Source organism: Etheostoma cragini, chromosome 4 (genome assembly GCF_013103735.1).
Source record: "Etheostoma cragini isolate CJK2018 chromosome 4, CSU_Ecrag_1.0, whole genome shotgun sequence".
Taxonomy (NCBI): domain Eukaryota; kingdom Metazoa; phylum Chordata; class Actinopteri; order Perciformes; family Percidae; genus Etheostoma; species Etheostoma cragini.
The window spans coordinates 29,460,917-29,485,026 of record NC_048410.1 but is presented as its reverse complement, the minus strand read 5'-3'; positions in this window follow the sequence as shown (position 1 = coordinate 29,485,026).

Genomic DNA, 24,110 nt, shown 5'->3' with positions numbered 1-24,110 from the left:
ACATCACAACAGCATAATTAAACAGCGCAGTTAACAGTTCCACAATCATTTCATCCAGTGTTTTGAAATGCGGCAAAACACGTCTACGTCATCGGTCGGAACATTTGAATATTCCCACCCTCCAGCCCCTCCCATCAGAGCATGTACAGTGTCTGTCTCCACCCACCAGGTACAGCTAAGAAAATGAGCATGATATGGGAACTTTAAAGTAAGTAATACAGCCTATAGAACCCTACAGTGTAACTCTGACATACTGTCTCTTTCTTCAAACAAATCATAAGCAGGTAAGTATGTGGTCTTGAAGAGGAGTCAGTCTGGACTTGAACCCGTTAGGACTCTGGCTTAACTCTGTCTCGACTAGTCCTGGACTTGGTCTTAAATCCTGCACAGATTCAGTTATTCATCTCTCCATGTTTTTATTTGGCTGTGCTCTCTTTCCTATTTCTCCTAAACCCTCCTTCTCTTTCTGCATCCCTTTTTCTAACTTATCTTTCTCTTTTTATTCTAAAAACATCTTATTCCCACACCCTACACCTCTCCCTACCACCTCAACATTGATCTACTCCTCTTCATTCTCTCCCCCTGCTTTCTCTATCCTCACTTTCTTCTAGTGGTCTTCACATCCATCTCTCATGCTTCCTTTTCTGCCACCCCTCCATCCAGATTGTGTTGTATTCGGACTAAACTGACTGGACTGGGGTCTGTGTATTCCCTCACCAGGCTGGGGTCTCGCTGACTGTGTTCCATGGTCCCACCGAGCGAAGCAGCGGAGAAACTCATGGCTTAATGAAACAATGGCGCCCCCTGTCGGTAACACACACCCCTCAGAGGATGAACTCTGCTTGGCCTGAAAAATGCAGTAATGTTCACACAAGCTGTACAGGAGAAGGCCTTTAGACTTGTAATCATCATCATCATCATCAACTAAGTGATTATTATTCAGGAATGAGGAGGTTTTGTGTTTTTATTCCTGCATCATAGTTTAAAATGCATAAAATCTTGTGTTGTTTGCAGCTATGTATACTTATACTTTACTAGTACAGAGTCCATTAAAAACATGCAGATTATTTGGCATATGGTATTGCTGTTTTTAGAATCCTTCAAAACCAAATTGTACCCCAATATTACTTACAGAAGGACCCCAAACCACTTTATATGCAATTCAACGACATAGCCTACTACTAACTTACAGTGTAGTCTTTGTGGAGGAAGACATTGTGCTACTATATTTACTTGACAGAGAACGTTGCATATGGTTATCATAAAATATCAATTTAAATGTGGCGAGACAGAGAGAGAGAGAGAGAGACTGGGTTGTCTCTTGTTGTACAATAGTTGGTATATTCAGCAATCATGTAGCTAACGTTAGAAGCAGGAAAAGAGTCCTAGGCGGTAACCTTGGATGTATGGAGAGAACTGGATACAGTGCTTGGAGGGAAGCCTCGTTTGCTACATTCCAACGAGAGAGCTGAAAAGCGCATAAAGCAATCATGGAGCTTGGTTCTTCCACGTTGACTGGCCCAGCTGGCTAGCTACCCACATCTCCCCCGCTGTTGTAAAGCATTCTGCATGTGGCGCCTGTGTGTGGTGTACAGGTTACCTTTCTCCCAAACACGGACACACACGCATACACACACACACACAGATACGCCTCGCTTCATTAGGTAGATTTCTCATCCCTCATCCAAACGGGCACTGCACACACACACTCCTGCCTCTAGCAGGAAACCTGTCAAGTCTGAACGGTTCGAGAAATATGCAAATAACAACACTGACATAGAAAAGTAATGTACTGAAGTATTAGAAGTGAAAAAAAGTTTCGACGATGTTCATCACTACTGTCGTCGGGGTGGTCATCGTCTGTTACCATGGCGGCAGAGCCTGCACCAGGTGCTTCCATGACGCTGTCATTCTGCTTTCTCCTTTTCTTCTTCAGTTTTCGTCTAAGTTTTTTCTCTCACCAACTGGAATGGAGTGTGCATTAACTTGCAATGATTCAACAAACCTATTTTGCACAGTATAAAATTAATTTCGATTTTATTTTGTAGTAACGAGTAACTAAGATACATTGGGGAAATGTAGTGGAGTAAAAGTATACATTTTATTTAGGAAATGTAATGGGGTAAAAGTAAAGGTTTTCAGAGATACACATTGAATAACAAAGTAAAGTGCAGATATATGAAAATTCCACTTAAACACAGGAGCAAAGTATTGATACTTTGTTACATTACTACACTGGTAGTCGGACACTTAGACCAATAATCTGAGGGTGTCAGCGTTACAACGTAACCTAAAAATGTACAATTGTCAATAACTGACACTGTACTGCTGTACCGTAACTCAATTTTGGCCAAAAATGAGTTATTGTCCTTCTTGGAAAGAAGATCTGAAAGAAAGAAAGATTTGCTTCATCCTGTGGACAAGTATCTTGAGTCAAATGTCTTGTTTTCGGGGAGAAAACTGTGCGTTGTCTTTGTCGTAACTTCAAACGCCGTAAAGAAGCCGAGGCGGAGTCCCGTAACAACAGTTCAGGTGCTGGGACTTTGTTTTATGGTCTTCAAAACGCTCCAAATGAGTTCAGGTACTCTGCCGTTGCTTTGCTGTCCATCAAAACAAAGTTACTCTTTTCATGCTGGAGTTAAGGTGTTACAGGCCAGCTAATCCATAGATATACCGACAGCATATTTATGACCGTTATGGATCTCACGACATTCAGGTAGAGTGTTGTTAGGATGGCTCCAGTACATGATAGGCTCCTGTTATCTAAAAGATTTCATATGTAATGGCTCCATATCTGAAATGATTTTCACAATGTGGATGAGGTTGTTAAAAATTGGATAGACGTTCATAGTCATTTGAGCCAGATTATAGACCGACATTTTTCCCAGATCTACATTCTGGCAAGTTAAGGTCTATTGGCTTTGTAGGGCAGTGTAGCGCGTCGCTACCGACTGCAGTGGTCTCGCTTAATAAAGGACACGTTCCTAAAGACTGTTGTTCTCATCACTCACAAAAAATATCCTTAATTGCCTAATCAAGGTCACTGCATTCTATTTCTCTTGAGTCATCCGTGTCCTACTGATGGAGGTGAGAGGCCAACTGAAGGACAGCAGCTCTTAAGGACTCCACGTCTCGTTCAAGGACACTTCAGCAGGACAGAAGGTTACCACTGTAGACGGGGTGAAAGGACAGTTTCTTTACAGTTGTCCACCAGTGATGAAGCCAGTGTCAAACCTTTTCAGATACTTATTCTTTTTGCACATTTTTCCATGGGAAATGTAAGAAGTTTTGGGACGGGATGATGAAGTTCAAATCAGTTGGCATCAGTGTTATTTATGTTACAGTAACAGTTATTGACATTTGCTGTCATTCATAGAGGCAGACACCGTGGATATGGAGGGAAGAGCAAGAAAGGAGTGTCACTTTAATCTGCTGGCAGCACAAGCTATTGTGCTAAAATATTTAAATATTTGAGTTGATGAGACAATTGAGATATACATGGAACAGAGATTCACAGTGGGACGGGATCAACAAGAGTCTCTCTTCTACAGCTGTAACTTCTCAAACTCTCAGCTTTTATCTTCATTGAAACCACTTCACAAACAACACTGATCCAACCGAAACCAGACAGCATCCAGCTGGAGGTGTTACCTTTTAAGTTATGAAAAGAGAAGAATTAAAGATCAAATCTAGAGCAAGAAATTGCAAGATTGGGCTTTTGATTACGTTGGTACCCTCCACATCTACCCCCTCCACCCCATTTCCCTACTTTGATACCTCAAACTCTTCCACCTCCTATTCTCACTTTGGTTTTCATTGTTGTGAAGCCCTTACACATCAGTTCCAACTGGGTCAGATATGAGAGGGGGGGGGGGGGGGGGGGGAGTGAAGGGAAGTCGTATCAGCAGTTGTTGTTGTTGCCTTTGTGTCATATCAACGTGTTCATGTCAGCTGTCATCTCTCCCACCTGACACAACAGCCCAACGTGTTGTATTACCACACAAACTGAACTGACAAGGAAAGGAAAATGGTGTTTGTGTGTGTGTCTTTATTTTTGTGTATCAAAAGCTGAATGGTACGTGCAGTTGTACCTTGCTCAGTGTGCTGAGGGTATGCCAGACAAAGGTAGATGTCAACAGAGCCTTAAGTTAACTTTCTTTGGCAATTGTTGCAGTTGGATTAAAAAAAAAAATCCATCAGCCTCTCAGGCCTTTTATGAACAAATTCTTTTTTTTACCTTATTAATGATGAAATACAGGAAATGCATGAGCATTGTTCTTGAAGTTAGGTACAGTCAAGAAATTAACAAATTCAATATAACTACACATTTTTCTGCTCAAATCCAAGGAATGGCCAACTTGGTGAAAAGGTGAAAGAACAAAAGTTGACTAAATTCTCATTGGATACTCGCAAACTTTGCAGGAAGATTGACAGTTTCACCTGCCAATTGCAAAATTAATTTCATACCCTGGTGTGTGACCATCTGACAGACAGGAGAAGATCAGGGGTTTATTGATAGGATGACTGTACATGAGGCAATACATAAAGGTAGGCACGGTCTCCAGAAGTTGTGGTACAGGGTTCAGGCTGGAGATTCAGGTTCAGACAGATGACCAGCAAGACACAAAGCAACACTGACAATCTGGCAACTGACTGGGGAAAAGGGGCCGTTATATGTACTGATAAGGTGATTGGGAGATGACACACAGCTGAGCAGAAGGCTTGGAGTCAGGTGACCAGGATTAATTGGGGAAGGCCGAGGGCATCTGGTGGACAGCTGCAGAATGGCAATAGTAGGAAATAGAGATGCAGGGCCCTGGGGAAGTGGGAATGTGAGGCACAATGGGCGAAATAAACACAACTGAAACAGCTGCCCTGACAGATGTTAGCAGTCATGGCGACCATGGCCAGGTAACATCGGTTTTGAAACCAGGGCTTCTCTCATCGTGACGTACAGTTTGGGTTTCCAATGAAGAGCTTTTGTAAATGGCCCAGGCCATGCTGGAGGCTCTAAGAGGAGAACCTAGGACGCTGAAAGCTAACATCCCCGTGCTAACATGCTCATAATAACAGTTCTAACATGCTTATGATAAGCAGGTATACAATGTTATCATCCTAGTTTAGCAAGTTAGCATGCGCACAATAGCATTATAAATTATAACCAAACACAAATTACAGCTCAGGCTAATGAGATTGCACAACATTAAAAAGAACCCTCATGATGACGCTACAGAAAAGTGAAACAATCCCCAAAGTGATTACAATTAACAGAGGAAGATATCATGATCTGTGTATAAAATCTGATGGCAATCCTTCCAATGCAGTACTTCTCAACCAAAGTCTAAGATACAATGAATTGCATAAACAATTGTGTAAATTCATACTAATTTCATTCACTAAAGTCTTTAGCATCCTTTGAGCATGGCTAACCATCCAAAAGTGATCCTCGTTTGGACAAAAGACCCTAGAAGAGTGGCAAGAAAACAAGAAAGAAGGGGAGAAATAAAGAGACAGAGCGAAAGTAGGAGATGAGGACGAAATTTTTTTTTCCAAAGTATGGAAAGGTCGGCAAAGAAGTGAAAGAGGGACAGAAAAGAGGAGACATGGAGAAAAGAAAGAATAGCATGGGAAGTCAAATTACAGAGTGGTGCAGCAGAGTGGGGCTCATCATCAAATATTAACCAGGTTGGTTAATATTTAATGGTGGAAATAAAAGATGCCTTTTGTGCACGCACACAGACAAACACACACTCATTGCTTCACATAACGCACATTGTGTTTCCTGTAAGATTGACAATCGCTGTCTTTCTCCCTTCTGGAAATTCTGGTTAAATCTCTTCACACCTAATCTTCACTTGTGTATCTACTTTGTTGATCTGGCCAGCTGAAACACGAACAAATGTAGTGCAGGGACTGATGTGTGTGTGGCTCAGAGAAAGCTAAATTGTATATTCCAAGAGTCATTCATTAAATTAATCTCCTTAAGTTGATAGCACTTAATCGTGTGATCTTAACATGTTTAAAAACGATGCTTGTGAATTTTCTGTATTGCACCTGAGAAAAACACAAATTGTTGGTCGAAAGCTTGTGTGGCTGTTGGATTTTGGTTTACACAGTTCACTGTCTGCCCAGAACCAGGGGCTTGTTGCACAAAACCAGGATGTGGGATTAAGCCGGGATATTAAAGTTAAACTAAAAATCTGAACTGACATTTTGACAACGTCGGGAGAGGACGCTGGCGCGGTCTGTTCGCCGCTTCTCCAGTCGCGTTAAAATAACACCAAGCTTTTATTTATTCTTTTTAACCTTTTTACTACTCGGGCCACCGACCAGTTGACCTTTTTAAGAAACCTTTCATTTTCCGCACCACTGAACTGTGGGCCTTTCTGGATTAGGTGGTTTTTCGAGTCTAGTGGTCTGGCCTACCTGCTGCCGCTGGCAGAGGCTCCTGCTCGGAGACTCCCTGGAGTTGGTCATTACTGAAACCACAGTCGGAAAGATCTCCTCCTGGACAGCCTGGACTCAGTTTGTCTTGAAAACCACCCATCGCCGCTGCAGCAGAGTTGGAAGTCCTGTAGCTAGCTTTCTGGCTACGTTGCTACGAAACAACCTGCACCTTCTCCACCGCCACCGGTACCATCACTAAGTTGAGTTACTCTGTCAACCAGCTGGTGAATCTCAACGGTTTCCTCACTCCAGCATGCACTGCAGTGATTAAACAACTAGGACGTCTTCGCCGTCCGCGCTGTATCCATAGAAGTTCCCACAGAAAGTTTCTCTGCTCACAGTCAAGTCACACCATCCCGGTTCTTTGGTCAGGAATGTGAACTGTCGCTCCACACATTCGTCATTAGAGTGCCGTGAAACATAATCCATATAAAGAATGTCGAAGGTATTGAAAGCTAGAGTGGGTTCATTGGGTTCCCACTCTCCGAGCTCATGCAGGGCTTGTAAATTGACGGTAGACACCCCACCAACAAGACCCTGAAGACTACCAAAACCGTACGCAGTAACACCACAATGATCTGGTAACGGACAATGGGGCCACCAAGACTAAAGCCAGAGGATAACGAGGTAACGAGAGGCAGCTGACACAAGGGCTGGCAGACAGGTGGAAGACATCAGGTAATCACAAGAGCGGGAAAACACAGGAAGTAAAACTGAAGAAAACCAGACTATCAAAATAAAACAGGAAACAGGACATAAACACACTCACAAGAGACCACAAGACAAACCACAACTAGACAAGACAAGGGAGCAACCAAGGACTATATTATATGCAAGACACAAAAACAACACAATCACAAGGACAAACTATACAACACCAAACCACAACAAGAACTTTGGTTTTGTTGATAAATGGACGGCTGCTTTCCTTCTGGGGTCATCCCCACCTACTGCAGTTGGTGGCACTAGGAATGTAAAGAGATCTAAGCTCCAAATCGATGCTAAATGGATTAGCTTCCTTACAGTCCCTTACCCTTACCATTTCGACAACCCAAGATTTTGTCCTCTCTCGACCAGAAGGTCAGAATCAGACAGTGGAAATGGGAATTGACACAGATTGTGGATACTTTGTGTCTCTCAGAAGCAATCTAGCCAGAGTTCCAGTGACAGTGATGGCTCACATCCTAACTGTAAGGGAGAAGGTGTCCATTTACCACCAAAGACCAAAGACATTGTTGTAGGTAGGCACCGAGGTAAAAAAAAAAAAAAAGAAGTAAGTTAAGTACTTCCAATTTAGCCAGACTTGTAAATTGTGAGATATAAAATATTGACCATTTCATAGCTCATTCAAACAATGAAAACTGCTAGGCTAAAGGTTATAAAGAAAGGGTTAGGAGGAGAGATGATAAGAACGAGGCGGAGTGAATGAGTCATGTTCTTATAAAAAGAATAAGTAAAGGAACAAAAAGGTTAGAGAGGGTCTAGGCACCGATGCAGAAACTGAAAAGATGGACACAGAGATATGTAAAAAGTCAAAAGTTGTCAGAGGAAGGAAAAAGAAGAAGAGGCAGAGAAACAGGTGTACAGAGAAGATGAGAGGGATGAAGGAAGGATGAGTAGTAACTCTCTCCTCACCTAAAAAATGACTCCTTTCTTCTCTGCTCTCCTCTTTTTTATTTCTCACCACTGTTGCTACACTCCTTTCTCATCTGCTGTTTTCTCCTCTCTTTGATCTCTCTATTCTCTCCCCTTTACCTCCATCCATTATCTACCCCTTCAACAAAAACTTTCGTTTTCTCTTCTCTTCTCAGTTCTGTTCTTCAATGGTTTTGTTAAGACATATGTAACGGAATGAATCAAACGGAATCAGACAAATTAACAATATTATTAACATTATCAGCAATTATCGACATACTACAAACATGTGCAAATGGCATTGTGGATGGAAATATAAGAATCATTAAAGTGCATTAACAGGAGGAGTGAGGGGCATAGGGGAGGTATCTGAGTGAGATTTTGAAGCGTAAGGGAATCATGCACGTGATACTGTAGTGAGTGCATGTGTGCAGTAGGGTTAAGAAGGGGGGGGGGATATTTCCTTGACCTTTCACCTTTGCTCTTTACTCCACCTTCACGTCTTCCCTCATATTTTCTTCGTCTTGCCTACCTTTTCTTTGTCTATCTCATGTTTCTTTCCCCTTTTCTTCCTCTTCAAACTAATCTCTCCTTTCTTCCCCTGCCTCCTCTCCTTTCAATCATCCCTCCTCTGTCCTCCAACTCCATCCTGTTTCTCCTCCTCGGAGATTTTCTGCCACGTGAGGCGGCAGGAGCTAATCCCAAAAAGCTGTTTTGAAAGGCGGCAGAGAAGCAAGCCCTCCTTTTCAAAGCAGAAAAAAACACCTCCAACCCGAACACCATCTCCTACTCGTTTCCTTCACTCCTGTTTGATTGAAGACTTCTCTCTCTCTCTCGTTGGTTGATGTGCACACACACAGATAGAACGCACTCTTCCACTAACAGTCTGTGTTATATTTGTCATCATCATGCTCTCCCCTGACCAGTCGACCAGAGTCATTGCAGGGCTTTGAGTGTGTATAAATCATTGTTTGAGGAGCTGGATGTAGCCCTGAGTGGGCGGAGGATGTTCTTGTAACAAACAGATAATGCTGCACTGCTTCCTCTGTCTCAACTAGCTAATGTTTCCTCTTTTTAATTTTTATTGTGCCGCCCAACCCGGCGAAATCTCTCAATTTCTTCAAAAAAATCCAAAACATCTTCCAAAGCACAAACAGGAAGCATGGACGAGTTTGAGGGTAACCAGATGCCAGGTCTCTCTGAGTGACTGCCGGTGTCTCTTGTTAACTCACTGGGTTAAGATGAGTTATTGTATGGTGAATGAAAGGCTTGAGTAGGTCATATAATCAAATCAAAACATTGACGTCAATGCAGCTGCCAGTTCTACCCTTTTCTTCTTCTTCTAGTCAGGAGAAATAGCAAAGTCAGTAGCCTTTCCTCATTGGCGCCACCTATGTTCAGGAAACGACTGCAACCAATGTCGAAAGCACCTCACGCCACACTCATAACAAGTCGGCTGCAACGAGTATAGTGTAGATAAAATCATGTAAGCAACAAGGCGAGGATGAGGCAAAAATGTGATTTACAATATTGAGGATGAAGGAGAATTATGGAGAAGAAGTGGGAAAAGGAAATGACAAAGTGACCAAAAGCACGTTGGGGGAAAAGGATGCGAGATGAAGAGAGACGCTGAAATGTGATCAGGTAAAAGAGGATCAATCAGGGAGAGCAGGAGAATAGTACAAACAGGATAAAGCAGGAGATGAAAGAGAAAAAAAGCAGAGATCTTGTGAGGAGAAAAGAAAAGACAGGAAAAAGGGAAACGGAGTGAGGAAAAATGAAGAGTAGGGAGGCAGGAGAAGGTGAGGAAGAGAGGAGATAGAGGAGGATTGGAGGAGGGTGTATAGCAAACACAATGGATTTGGATGGCAGTGTAACGAGACCAGCAAATCCCCTGAAGAAAACAGCACAGTGGGGCAGAGCAAGACAGAGCCCTGCATGAGGGGAGATAGAGGAAATACCACACTGGATTCCCACTCGCAGCCAGAACCTGCCTGCATTCTCTACACACTCTCTGGCCCCGGAACCAACAACGTTACCCAGCGTTGCTTCCAAAAGCACACGCCGTTCAGCGGCTGCATAATCCAAAATTCCAAAAGCATGTAATTAGAAGAGTTAAATTGGGAGCTGTTGTGTGTCATGCAAGGCGGGCGCTTATTTAGAAAAAGGCCAATCGCTTCATGTTGAAAAGTTACAAACCAGATTTTGCAGAGTGTAACATTTCCATTACTGCTTGTTCTGTAAAATCCTGAATGAAAAAAAAACATATACTTATATTACCTACCCATACGTTTATGTAATTTACATATCATATGAAACTCAACTCTATAATTCAACAGTGTAGACTGCTTGTATGATGGAAATTAACAATTACTTTAAATTGTAGTTGGACTGAAAGTTTATGTTAAAGAGACTAATCAACCCAACATAAAAAAAAAAAAAACGTATTTTTCCTCTTACCGGTAGATTAGTGTAGACTGTTGGTGTGACTGTTGGAGACATTGACTGTTGTCCTTTTGGAAAGGTTTTGAAACCACAGCCACACATGAATATGTACAGACATAAGAGAACAAGATCACAAAAATTGCTGAACAAATACATTTTAAAAATTCACACAGCTTGAGATTAAGCGACACTGCTAGCTCAGCTGAGACGCCATCAATGTCTAGACCTCGAGCTGTCATGAGCACAAGCCTCTTGTCCTTCGGCTCGGTGACGCGATTGGCGGTTGCAGGTCCATCCATCTTCATCCGCTTATCTGGGGTCTGATCTTTGGGGTCAGCAGTACCAGCAGGGGGCCCCTAGTCTATGTATCCATGATGTTTCAGGATGTGCTTCACCTTCCGCTTTCTTAATGTTGGCCTTCTTACGGTCTAATGGTTACCTGGTCCTCAGATCTCTGCAGGGTAAATCCAGACAGCTGTCTAGACTATCTGTCCAATCTGAGGACTATGGTTACCTGGTCCTCAGATCTCTGCAGGGTAAATCCAGACAGCTAGCTAGACTATCTGTCCAATCTGAGGATTATGGTTACCTGGTCCTCAGATCTCTGCAGGGTAAATCCAGACAGCTAGCTAGACTATCTTTCCAATCTGAGGATTATGGTTACCTGGTCCTCAGATCTCTGCAGGGTAAATCCAGACAGCTAGCTGGACTATCTGTCCAATCTGAGGACTATGGTTACCTGGTCCTCAGATCTCTGCAGGGTAAATCCAGACAGCTAGCTAGACTATCTGTCCAATCCGAGGACTATGGTTCCAATCTGAGTTTTCTGTTGCACCACTAAAACAGACCTGTTCCACTAAAACAAGTTCCTTCCTGAGCCTATTTTGCAGAGGCACCGTACCTGTGACCACCGCTAAATGGATTGGGATTGGTTTAAAGAACTGTCTATAAACCAGAGCAGGTTTTTCTCCCATCCCGGAATGTTTCGTGAACTCGCCAGACCCTTCATCCGCACCACTGTGGAGAAAGGTCTGCGAATGTGAGACTAGGGGACCCCAAACTACCCTTTCCGGAGCTACATTAACCAGCTCTACAACTCTACAGCTGATGACTCCAACACTGGACATTTCCCACCAAAATGATGCTGACTAATACACTATTAAAACAATGAGCTTGGCAAATATGTATTAAATTATTATTACATTTTTGATATTGGGGTGACTGTCCCCCAACAAGGGACCAAACTGATTGAAGCAGGCAGGTAGAGTGTCTTCACAGACCAACTTCGTGTTTTAGTAATATTGCAAAGCGAGGTGTTATTTAGGGCATTTAGTGTTATACTGCAGACCCTCTACATCATTATATTGTGTGATAACACAACTACTTAACAATTTGATTATCATTAGAAATATTTGCACATATTGAATGTGATGTTTCTTTGTACTTGAACTCAGATTTCAATCTCTCACTCTCAAGACACCCTTGGCTTATTTATGCAAAACAGCTAAAGTGCAAGGTAAACTGTTAGAGTTATGAAGAAATATATATAATTATATAAAGAGAAATTTCTTCTAAGAACTAGACAACAGAATCAGTATCGGGAATACATAATGCATGAGCGTCTATGATGAATACAAATTTACAAAAGTCAGTGGGGGTGAATTAACGTTTGCTATGTGTGAAATAACAGTCACCTTTCATATCACTTTACATTAGGAATGAATGCATAATGTATGAGTGAGTGTGGTTGTGTGTTTGCTTGTTTTCTTACCAGGTGGTTTTAAGGGCCACTGTTCCTTTAAACAGATTCATTTCAAACAGATTTAGAGGCCATTATTCTGTTTTTTATTCCACATTGCATTTGGTAACATTAACACGGGGCACTAAAATACAAATACACAGATGTTGAGACTGGTGTTAATCTGTGGAGAAAGTAGAGAGAAACTTGAATAGCTATAAATGTATGTTCTTGTAAGTAGATATATAACACAATGTAAGTCCATATATGTGTATTAATGTTAGCACATGTATACGTGTGGATTGCTGGGACGTACAGTGCAGCTAACTCGCTAAGAATGCAATGGGAAGGAAATCAACAAATGAATATTGTAAAAGAACATGAAAGGAATAAAGGAAGAAGACAGGATGAAAGTAGGGGAACACAGCATGACACATTTACAGAGCACTGATGACAAACTTCCCATTAATTGATGTTGTTGAGTGAGAACAATCTAACATTTGGGGAGAGACCATTACGGTTGTGACACCTAGACGCCATAAACTCAGATTTCTTTTTAAAGCTAAACAAGTAAAAATCCATAAAAACTAAATACAAAAGGATGCAACTTTTTAGGTTACTTTAGCGGGCCAGTCTGTGGGGGGACAGGGAGAGAACTGGACAAGGCAGACATCAGAAAACAAAGAGATGAGGGGAAGTCTGACTGGGGCAGAGGTGAAGAGACAATGGAACAGAGAGCTAGCATGCAGACAGACTCACAGAGAGTATAATGTAATGTTATTTCCACGTAGCCTAGGGTGTCCCAGGATGCAACTCTGCTGTCTATTTCTGTGATTGAGACCAATCAGTGAAATTTCTATTTTTCGCCGTGTCTCCCAAATTTACCCAACTCAGCCTTGAACCTCTTTCTGCTTGGCTAGATGTTGCCTAATCTCTGGACTGGGGTTTTTAAGGGAGTCTGCAAGCTGCAGACGAGAGCTCCTGATGAAGAGCTACAGTACATGTCTGCAGCTAATATGACTCCTCCTCAGTTCTGACATTATATTTAGAGCACAAAGCCCCAGGACTAGGAACACAGTGCTTCCTATGTGGCCCCGATATGGCTCCATGAACACACAAACTGCTCTACACACGCCACCTTATGAACACTGAGAGCTACAGACACACACAGTAAGGGCTGAAGGGAACTTTGTTGGCCACTAGCCATGGTGGCAGGTGGATTTTCTAATGCCACACAAGCTTTTACCAGCCTTTTGTTGCATTATAAGGGTGAAATACAGAAACTGCACGGACACCGTTCTTGAACCTTTAAAGAAATCACGTTCAAGTTATTTCTGAGTTATTAACAAAATCAATATACCTATATCAATATACATTTTTTTGCTCAAATCCAAGGAAATGGGGAACTTGGTTGAAATGTGAAGGAGCAACAGCTAATGAATCATTCAATTCTCATGGCTACCCAAAGTGGATAGATGAATTCATGCACATACAGTACAAGCGTTACCCGATATGCATGCATTTGCAAAGACAGCATCTAGCCAAAGGTTCTAATTGATATTATTAATATCACTGTTATTATTGTCATCTTTATACTGTCTTCTATACTGTAGTCTTGCTATAACGGATGTTGGAAATTTCCATTCCCATGCGGGAGTCATCCCAAAAGGGATTAATAAAGAGAAGCCTAAGTCTATGTAGGAACAACCACTAACCCATTGTGTGTTGATATTATCACCCCAGTGATAATATCACTGTATGTTTGTGTGGTGCACAGATACAAAGTAGTGGTAAAAACATGTGAACACTCTACACACACACATGCATGCACACTCACGAACACACACGTGGCGTTCATCCATTCCCGTTATATGAAGGCGTGTTGGTAGGAGCAGCCCTCTGAGGGAATGCTAGCTCCTTATGTCCATGTTTCATTCTGGTCCCCCGGGGAGCACAAAGAACTAACACACAAACACACACACACACACACACACACACACAAACATACAAACACAAGCAAGAGGGCATTACTATAAAATCCCAGCACCATTACCCTGAAGTCTTGGTGGCCTAGTTCCCATCAGCCCAGAAGGTGAAAAAAAGAGGGATGACCGAGAGTGGAAAACAACGGATAAAGCAAGAGTGGGGGAGACAGAGAGAGGAAAAAATGGAAAACATTTTCTGAAAAGAGAACTTGAAGTGAGGACAGATGAAGCATGAGGAGAAAATGAGCAGACTGGCACTGGCTGTTGTTTACACATACAAACATATTGGAAGCATATTGGGATAGATTTGTTCCCAGGCTTTTTTTACAGTCAGTCTGGATGAAATGACAATACAGACACTTATAGAGACAAACTTCAACGTTTCAAACTCCAGGTCCATGATAGTCCAGTTAGCTGTCTGGATTTACCTAGCAGAGATCTGAGGACCAGGTAACCATAGTCCTCAGATAGGACAGATAGTCTAGCTAGCTGTCTGGATTTACCTAGCAGAGATCTGAGGACCAGGTAACCATAGTCCTCAGATAGGACAGATAGTCTAGCTAGCTGTCTGGATTTACCCTGCAGTGATCTGAGGACCAGGTAGCCATAGTCCTCAGATTGGACAGATAGTCTAGCTAGCTGTCTGGATTTACCCTGCAGTGATCTGAGGACCAGGTAGCCATAGTCCTCAGATTGGACAGATAGTCTAGCTAGCTGTCTGGATTAACCCTGCAGAGATCTGAGGACCAGGTAACCATAGTCCTCAGATTGGACAGATAGTCTAGCTAGCTGTCTGGATTTACCCTGCAGAGATCTGAGGACCAGGTAACCATAGTCCTCAGATTGGACAGATAGTCTAGCTAGCTGTCTGGATTTACCCTGCAGAGATCTGAGGACCAGTTAACCATAGTCCTCAGATTGGACAGATAGTCTAGCTAGTTGTCTGGATTTACCCTGCAGAGATCTGAGGACCAGGTAACCATGGTCCTCAGAAGTCCACCTCAGGTTAGAATGCCAACACTAAGAAAGCAGAGGGTATCAGATATCCAAACAAAAATATCATGATCCAATGAAATTTCCAGCAGTGAAACATAGATATAGACAATTTAGAGGTTGATGTAGTTTTCTTTCCAACTACTTTCTGTTGGAAGGAGGCTCCGATTTGTAGAGAGAGGAGTGAAAATAATATCCAACACAATGGTCTACCTCTATGAATTTAGTTTATAGCATGATAGCTCATTCTGTCAGGTAGATCTACAATATCTATCAGAGTGGCCTATCTTCTCTATAAATAGAGTTTAAAGTAGCTCAGTCTTTCAGAAGGGACATATCTATCACAATGGACTGGCAGGGACTTGTTCAAAGTAAAGTAGCTCATTCATTCAGATGGGAATCAGAATGGAATAAATCTTTTATAAGCGTATTTTAAAGGGGACCAGCTCATTCTGTCAGTTAGAAATATCTATCAAGGTTAGGGAGGAGGGTTCAGTCTCAGAGGTTGGGTTCTTTTGCCATGGGGCAGAATTTATGAGCCCCAAGATTTTAGTCCAAAGATTTATTTCCACAAAAGCATGATGCAAATGATGATAAGAAAAAGTCACACATGGCCTGCTCAATCAGCTACCGCCCCAGGTGAGGGTGAAAAGAGAGGGAGCAGGTGAACTGACGGAAGTGAGGTAGGTGAGGAATGAAAAAATAAGATAAAAAATTGGGCTCTTTACCACATTCATGATGGTCTATACTCTCTATACATTGAGTTTAAAGTAGGGAAATATCAATCAAAAAGGACTATTTCCTACCACTACTACTACTACTACCTTTATTAACCTAGTTAATCGTTCTCTATAAATGGAGTTTAAAGTATGGTTTAGGTCATTGTGTTAGGTGGGACATATCTATCAGTATGGCCTACTTACTCTATAAACGTGGGAACGCATGTAAGTAAAGTACCTTATTCTGTCAAGATGCAAATATTCAACATATAACAGAATGGCAAACCTCATCTATAAATGTAGTTAAAAGTATAAGTATATCATTCTGGCAGGTGGGGAATATCATACAGAATGGAATTTTTCCTCTTATACATATTGTTAATAGTAGGGTAGGTGGTTCTGTCAGATGGGAACTATCCATCAGAATGGCCTACCTCTTCTGGTTCCCCCACCCTAAAAAACATGTACAGTACCTGGCTTTCCAGTCAGGGCCCACTGCTCCCCTGAGGGATGGTCAAATGCGGAGAATGGATTTTGCTATACTTACGTGTATGTGACAATAAAGAACATTTACTTCCTCTATAAGTGTAGTTTAAATAACTATGGTAGATCATTCTGTCAGGTTGGAAATATCAATCAGAATGGAATACGTCCTCTATGACAATATTAAAAATATGGCAGCTCATTCTGTCAGGTAGGTAATCTCTATCAGAATGGACTACTACCTCCTATAACTGTAGTTAAAACAGGAAAAGCTCATTCTGTCGGGTAGGATATATCAATAACAAGGGACTATTTTCTCTATAAATGTAGTGAAACTTAATGTAGCTTATTCTGTCAGGTATTTATCAGGAATGACTTTTTTCCACTTAAAAGGCAAGTTTATTTGAATAAAACCATTTAATAAGAAATAAATGGCCTTAAGTAAGGAAAGACAAGGCACTATAAAAAAAATGTTAAAAGGTAAAATGAACTAGAAGATAACAATCTGCTGAAATAGAATTAAAAAGAACACAGGTAAAGAATTGCCAAATCAATTTTTGTGTTGTTTTTGTTCGTTTTTGCTGTTTTTTTATGGCACAATGTAACATTTATGTTGTGTAACAGGTCAACAAAAGATATAATGCATCTTGCTACTAGGGGTAAAAACTGAATTTATTTGATGGTGTAAAAAAAAAAAAAAACTACTTAGTTTTGTCTTTATTTGAATGCCAGATTTGTTATCTATTACTATTCTGGTCATTTTATTGAAACTCTTACTGGGAGGGCTGCAGACACAAATGCAAAAACTACATATAGTAGTTTCATAGCTGCTTATTAGTCTTACAATAAACACGTTTGGTAAGATTTTAACACCACCATTTTGCAGTGGTAAAGTTGAACTTTACTCCTGCATGGCATGCACCACAGCTTAGAGATCAATCCGCCACATGTCATTTCAAAGATGAATTAAAGTAATAGGGCACAGGATGAGTTATTATTATTATTACGCACTTAAGCTTTGAGTTAGATCATATAAGTTCCCTTTTTCTTCTTTCTATTTTTATCAAAAGCATGTTTTCATTATCTCAAGCATAGCAGTGTTTATGGTGGTTTTTGCACTCAACTGAAACTACATCTTTACGTTTGTAGCATTTGAGAAACTTTAACATAAAAAGTCACCATGCAGTGTCTTGTCAATTTTACATTTCTGCAACCACAGGGTGCCGGCTCCCTGATCCGCCAGGTGGTTTGAGCAGAACCAGACTTCACAGCACACATCCTGTGTGACTCCAGGTTCTGATGGTTTTTTTCAAAGACTGTCCTGTGTTGCTGTGAGGATGTCTCAGGCGTCTGCTGCTGCTTGGCACGCTTCTTGATCTCAATAAGCAGATGTGCTAGCCAGAACCCTCCAATGCAAGGCCTCGGCCTCAAGCTCGTCTGCTGCCTTGCAGAAAAACTGCCTTATGGTGCAATTTTCACTTTTTTATTCATTTTTGTCCATCTGCAGCGGGATAACCTGTTGTGATTGGACAAAAAATGACATTGGGGACAAATTTATAGTCATTTCCATATTAATTTATGGGAGGAGGAAATGCGGGGTCGGTGGCTCGTTCACGTTGATTGTGATGTATAAAGGAAAGGTGTGCAGGACCTGGTGTACATATACACATATACATACATACATTTCTGTGTGTAGGTACTTTTCAAGTTTTGGCCGTACGCCATCATCTGGTGTGAAAGCTGTCTTTCATACACGAGGCCCCTGGAGCTCATCAGACCTTTTTTCTTTAGTTTACCCGCCTGTCACATCACAGTGTCTTTTCTGGCTATGTAAGTCTATTGATGTTGTTTTTTGTTGAAAAGGATGTCAAAAACTCTCCAGCTTGAATTGGGATTTGGGTTTTCCATCACCTCAGTCAAAGCTTATCTGTCCTTGCTGCTTTGATAATGCAAGGGGTTGGCTCTGTTTAATACATTGCTGTAGCAGTCTGGGTAGCGACAGACAACTAATGTCCCAGTCAAAGTAAACCCTGTAATACATGTAACAATACAAGAGTAATACGATGAATACATTTTAAGCAATAACCCAATTTAAGCAGACACCAGCCAAACATGTTGCATTTCTTTTAGCAAAAATGTGGCTTAATGGGCCTCTGTTGTCTCAATCCTCATGCATGATTCCGTCATTTTCTGTCATACATATACAGTATATATACTATATAGTTACTTCAATCTGGTTGCACAGGTATTGCACACGTGTATGTTGACAATAAAGGCATTCTGTTCTATTCCATATATAATGTGAGTGCATTTTGGAAGTGTTTTTCCCTCATTTTAATGGTAGAAATATGTCACTGCTGGAATCCAGTCTAGATCAACAGCAGTTCGTTTCCAGGATAATTGCCTTCATGTCTCTGTGTGTTGCCGTTCTCCAACTCCATTTGCTACAGGAAGCAACGGCTAACTCGGAGCTACCAAGCAACGCGCTGAAAACGGCACGTTGTGAGTAAAATGTGGATTTTGCAATGAGGCAGGTTCTTTCAGGGATGGATTGTAAAGATTTAGAAAGAATAAGTTCAGAGCTTTTAAAAGATATCTGAGACGCACACTTGGCAATACACTGAAAAGAGCAAGTTACATTTAACTGTGTGTCCAGCTAGTATAACACACCTGTTATGCTTAAGCGTGCATTCATTTAACTTAATTTTTTAAAGTAAGCGATGTAGTACAACTAGTGTTATTTATATAAACTGGTGTACTTACAAACTTTCCAGTCCATCTTTTTATGAGTACTATTTGTAGTACTGTAGAAGTTTGGTATCATTTCAGGCATTTTTTGTGTGTAATTTACCAGATTCTGCTACACAAAACAAGGCCTCAATTATCGTCAGACAACTGATTATGTATCCTGAAATGTTGCCAAAATTTAAATTAACATGTGCACAGATCAACAAGCAATTAACTTAATGGGGCTGAATGTACACCTACAAGCACTCACTAAGTATGAGCATGTCTACCTGTGCGCTGACACCCAGATATACACTCACAAACACACTGCCCATGTGCATTGATGCATGCACAGACTCAGACAGTTAGGTTTCATTAAAAAGAGATTTTGTTAATTAGTAACCCCAGTATAGTGACATAGAGTTACCCAGAGAATGAAATAGAGGCTGGAAAAGGGGAGAGAGAATGACAAGAGCAGGAGAGTGTAGGAGAGTGGAATATAAGCCTGCTGTTTTAATTTGAAAGTAATAACTGTCTCATTAAATGCTCCTGATATTTCTGCCTGGGTTCTTCTCTAGACTTTCTGAAACCTGACTGAGATCATCACGGTGACGGCGGGCGTACACCATGGGCTGATTATGATCATGGTATCTCTGGCTCATGAGCCCCGGGCCCGAAATTAACACCCAACTACAAAACAAATACCCAACATGTTGGCAGAATAATGGGTAAAATTAATTCCCTAGTTTCTGATATGAAGACGAGACGTGTGTGACTCGAACATCTCATATTAACCAACATTACGTCCTGCAAACGTGAATATATTTTAACATCAATGTACTCTGTAACATTTTTAAAAATAACGTTGCTGAAAGTTGCACACACACACACACACACACACACACACATACATATAAACACACACAGTCACACATAGTGGATGCAGGAAAAACAAAAAAAATTTAGAAATGTGTGTCCCAGGGCACCCAGATACATCAGTGGTTAGAGCGGGTGCCCATGTATAGAGGTTTACTCCTCGACGCAGCCGGCCCGGGTTCCAATCCGGCCTGCGGCCCTTTGCTGCATGTCACTCCCCCTTTCTCTCCCCTTTCATATCCTCAGCTGTCCTGTCATTAAAGGCCTAAAATGCCCAAAAAATAATCTTAAAAAAAAAAGAAATGTGTGTCCCAGCCCAGGACAGGACATTATGTCTTTATGATTATCAACGCGGACCCCCCTACTACAGCAATATCCACGAGTAGGCTACCTCGAATAGGACAGTATAGGATCATAGAGACACAGTAAGTCCTGGTTTTCACCTTTATGGGGCAAAAATATTGGCTGGTAAAAGGTGGATTTTCAAAAAAGTTAACTTCATGCCCTGCATGAGCCCTTACAGTTTCTTAGGTTATTGTTTGAAACTGGGGCTCAGACAGGTGAAGACACTACGGCAGCTGAGAGAAATTAAGTTAACTCGAGTACTGTTTTCCTTTTTTCAGTAAAAGCTTTGTCTCTTCTATCCTAGAAACCTAGACGCACCCTAGCTGCAGCATATGTACACTGTACACTTTAGATTTCACGGTAACAGTACTGTATATGATTTGTACAGAAGAATGCTGTGAAGAGCTGTTCCTGTCCAAATCTTAAAAAACTATTTTCTTGTTGTCTGCAGATAGTCGAAATATTTTAGAATATGGGTGATTCTATTAATGCAGTTAATGTTAAATCACAGTGATACGGTATATACATTGAATACAGTGAGAAACTGAATTTACAGTATTTAACTGTTACATACAGTTAATACAACTGTGTTGCCATATACAATACACTATGTGTACAGTCAATAAACCAGCACTGTAAATGCAGTTGAAATCACAGTATTTAATTGTATTGTATTTTACAGTGAATACATTAAATAATGTAAATGGAAGTGTGGTACCTTACTGTAAAAAGAATTCACAGTAACTTGTTGGCCAATTGTTGCTGTAAATTGTTCCAGTGTAATCTGCAACCAGGGTCGGTCTAGTAACTCTCCATTGGAGAGTTACTAGACCGAGATTGGCTACTAGACTGATTGGCTGAAAAGCATGTCAATCTCTAGGTATGGGGAAGGCCATGTGATGATTTAATTCTGATCTAATTCTGATATAATCCATACAAAACAGACAATAAAACATGGATAAAAAGAGATAGAAATCAGCACTTGAGCTAAGTGCTTGTGCATTTTGTGCAGATAATTCTACAGTTTGTTAAACAGAGTGTAGCTAATAATTTATTATGCTCATAAACTGGTGCTTTCCAACTGTAATATTAGCCATTTGCAGTTGTAATCTTGTTCTGTTGAGTTCAGCTGTGCAACCATAATGTGGCCTCAGTATGGATGAAGACTCCAATAAATGTCTTACGTCAAGCATATAAAAAAATTTACACATGCATGAGGGTCACATGATCCGGCTGCTGTGTATGAGATGGCGTGGGGGGGGGGGGGGGGGGGGGCTTTCTCTGTCATGATGCAGCTGAGGCCACCGTTGTATGAGCTTAATACGAGAATTTTTACTTTCAACTGAAAAGTAGTTTTACGCGTAGAAGAGAATTTTTTATTCAAAAAAATCTATTCTGAAAACGTATCACAGATTTACACTTAACACTATTTATGAATATCTTCACAGTTGTCATTTGTTTGCAGTGAGTCAATCCAAACGTTGTGTTTCCTTCACCATTGAGTCCCAGAGAATATATAAGAATTCTGTAAATATCTGAGCTCTGATGTTAAATTAATTAGATGCATCATATGAACCATATACAATGTGTGACATAAAGCTCCCTCTTCTGCCTTTCCTTCTGCTCTGTATCAACCTCCAGGGTTACAGCGCTGGTCGAGGAAAGTTATAAATCATTTCACAGATCTTAGAGAGAGACACACACACACACACACACACACACACACACACACATACACTCGCCTTTGTCAGGGAGCAGGTTTGCAGGAAGGTTCAGTAACCCCTGACCTCTCTGTCTATGTGTCAATCATCCGCTATTAATAATTGTAGTCAGAGAACACACACACACACACACACACACACACACACACACAAACACACACAAACACACACACACACACACAAAACAAGAGAGAGAGAGAGAGAGGGAGGGCGAGGGCAGAGGCAGGTACAGTATGATCAAGCATGCTTTTTGATATCACCCGTCTCCATCTTCTGACTTTATCAGCTCCGCCCATTCATTATACAGTGACACACACACATTAAACATAAACACGCAGACACACACTCACACACACTTCACATATCTGTCTCCTCAGTTCCTCAGTTTATTGTTTTGTTCCCTCTTCCTTTGTGTGGGCAAACTTTCGAACCCCACTGTATCTACCAAAGACAGAGGAAGAGAGGGGGAGGTGAGGGACATAAGGGCCGTCTTAATCTACCGTCCCTGAGACAAACGGTCCCTGAGACAAACGGTCTCTGAGACAAACGGTGGTAATTAAACAGCATGAAATGGAGCCTACACCACTGAATTAAGTCATATCTTCTCAACCCTGCAGCATACATTTAAATACATTAAAACATAATAAATTACATAGTTATGATAAACTTAAACTTCATTTAACTCAACAGCAATGTCCAAATGAGATGACTTCACTACCAAGGCTTCATTCATTGATTGTCTTCGCACCATCAGACTTTTTACTCCTCCTTGTTCTGATCAATGTTGCCTACATGGAGAAGTTAGAGGGGAAAGTGTGAATAGAATATCATTAAAAATGCCATGAATCCAAACAAATCAACCATTGTATGGGCTCATAGCATTTCCTCAAAAACTTCTCTTTCCCTTTACTTTGTCACACTTACATAAGTCTCCTTTCCTCCATTTTGTCGATTTCTAAACCATCCAACTTTACTTTAGTTTCTCTTCACCTTCTTTACTCAAAGCTATTCCCTCTTTCTGCCTTCCTTTTCCTCCCCCAGCTGAATCACTAGCAACTCTCAACTTCCCTCTGCCTTTTCCCTCCAAATCTGTCCATTCACTGCTCTAATTAGAGCTTTCATTCCCAGGGACTCTGCCCCCTACCGCTACAATGCTCGATGGGAGTCAGCCATGTTAAATAATGGATGAGTGAAGCTAGTGAAGGACCTTTGTTTGGGTGTTTGTGTGTGTGCATACGTGCGTGCATGTATGCGTGTGTGCATGCGTGTGTATGTGAGTGAGTGATTTAGTGAGATCCAGTGTGTACAAACATGCGGGGGGGGGGGGGGGGGGGGGGGGGGGGGGGGGATTGAGACAGAGAGACTGACTGTGTTTTCTATGTGTCGGATTCTATCTTTGTGTGTGTGTGTGTGTGTGTGTGTGTGTGTGTAAGCCTCAGGGACAGACCTTTGCCATTATAGTAGATCATTGTCATCCAGCCTACTGCCTGAAGGACCCCATCATCTGAGCCAGGAAACCATCATTCTAGTCGGGCTTCTCAACGGGCACCATGGGCCCCCTCTCAGTCATTTAGCCTGGAGTAATGGGCCTTCTCCCAAGTTGCCACAAGCACACACACACACACACACACACACAGACAAATGCACAAACGTTTGCACGCACACACACACACGCAGAAAAGCACACAAATGCAAAAAACACACATCTGTTCTACCGTACCAAACCAACTTACTTACTGTATGCCTGATCATATTTTCCATTCTAATGTCCCTGCAGTGTTTTTCCCAGAAAGCCGATGTGTTTTTGTTCGACAAAGTGTCGGTGCTCAAGAGGCAGGAGAAGAAAATGGAGAGCAGGCAAACACGAGGTGAAAGCTTCATTAGGATGATCATTAAATATGCATAAACTCATTCCACAGATCAAAATAGAGACAGAGGAGTCAAGGCCATAAACTGCACTGGTTGCAAGGGGGAATGCAGAGGTTGGGGGGGGGGG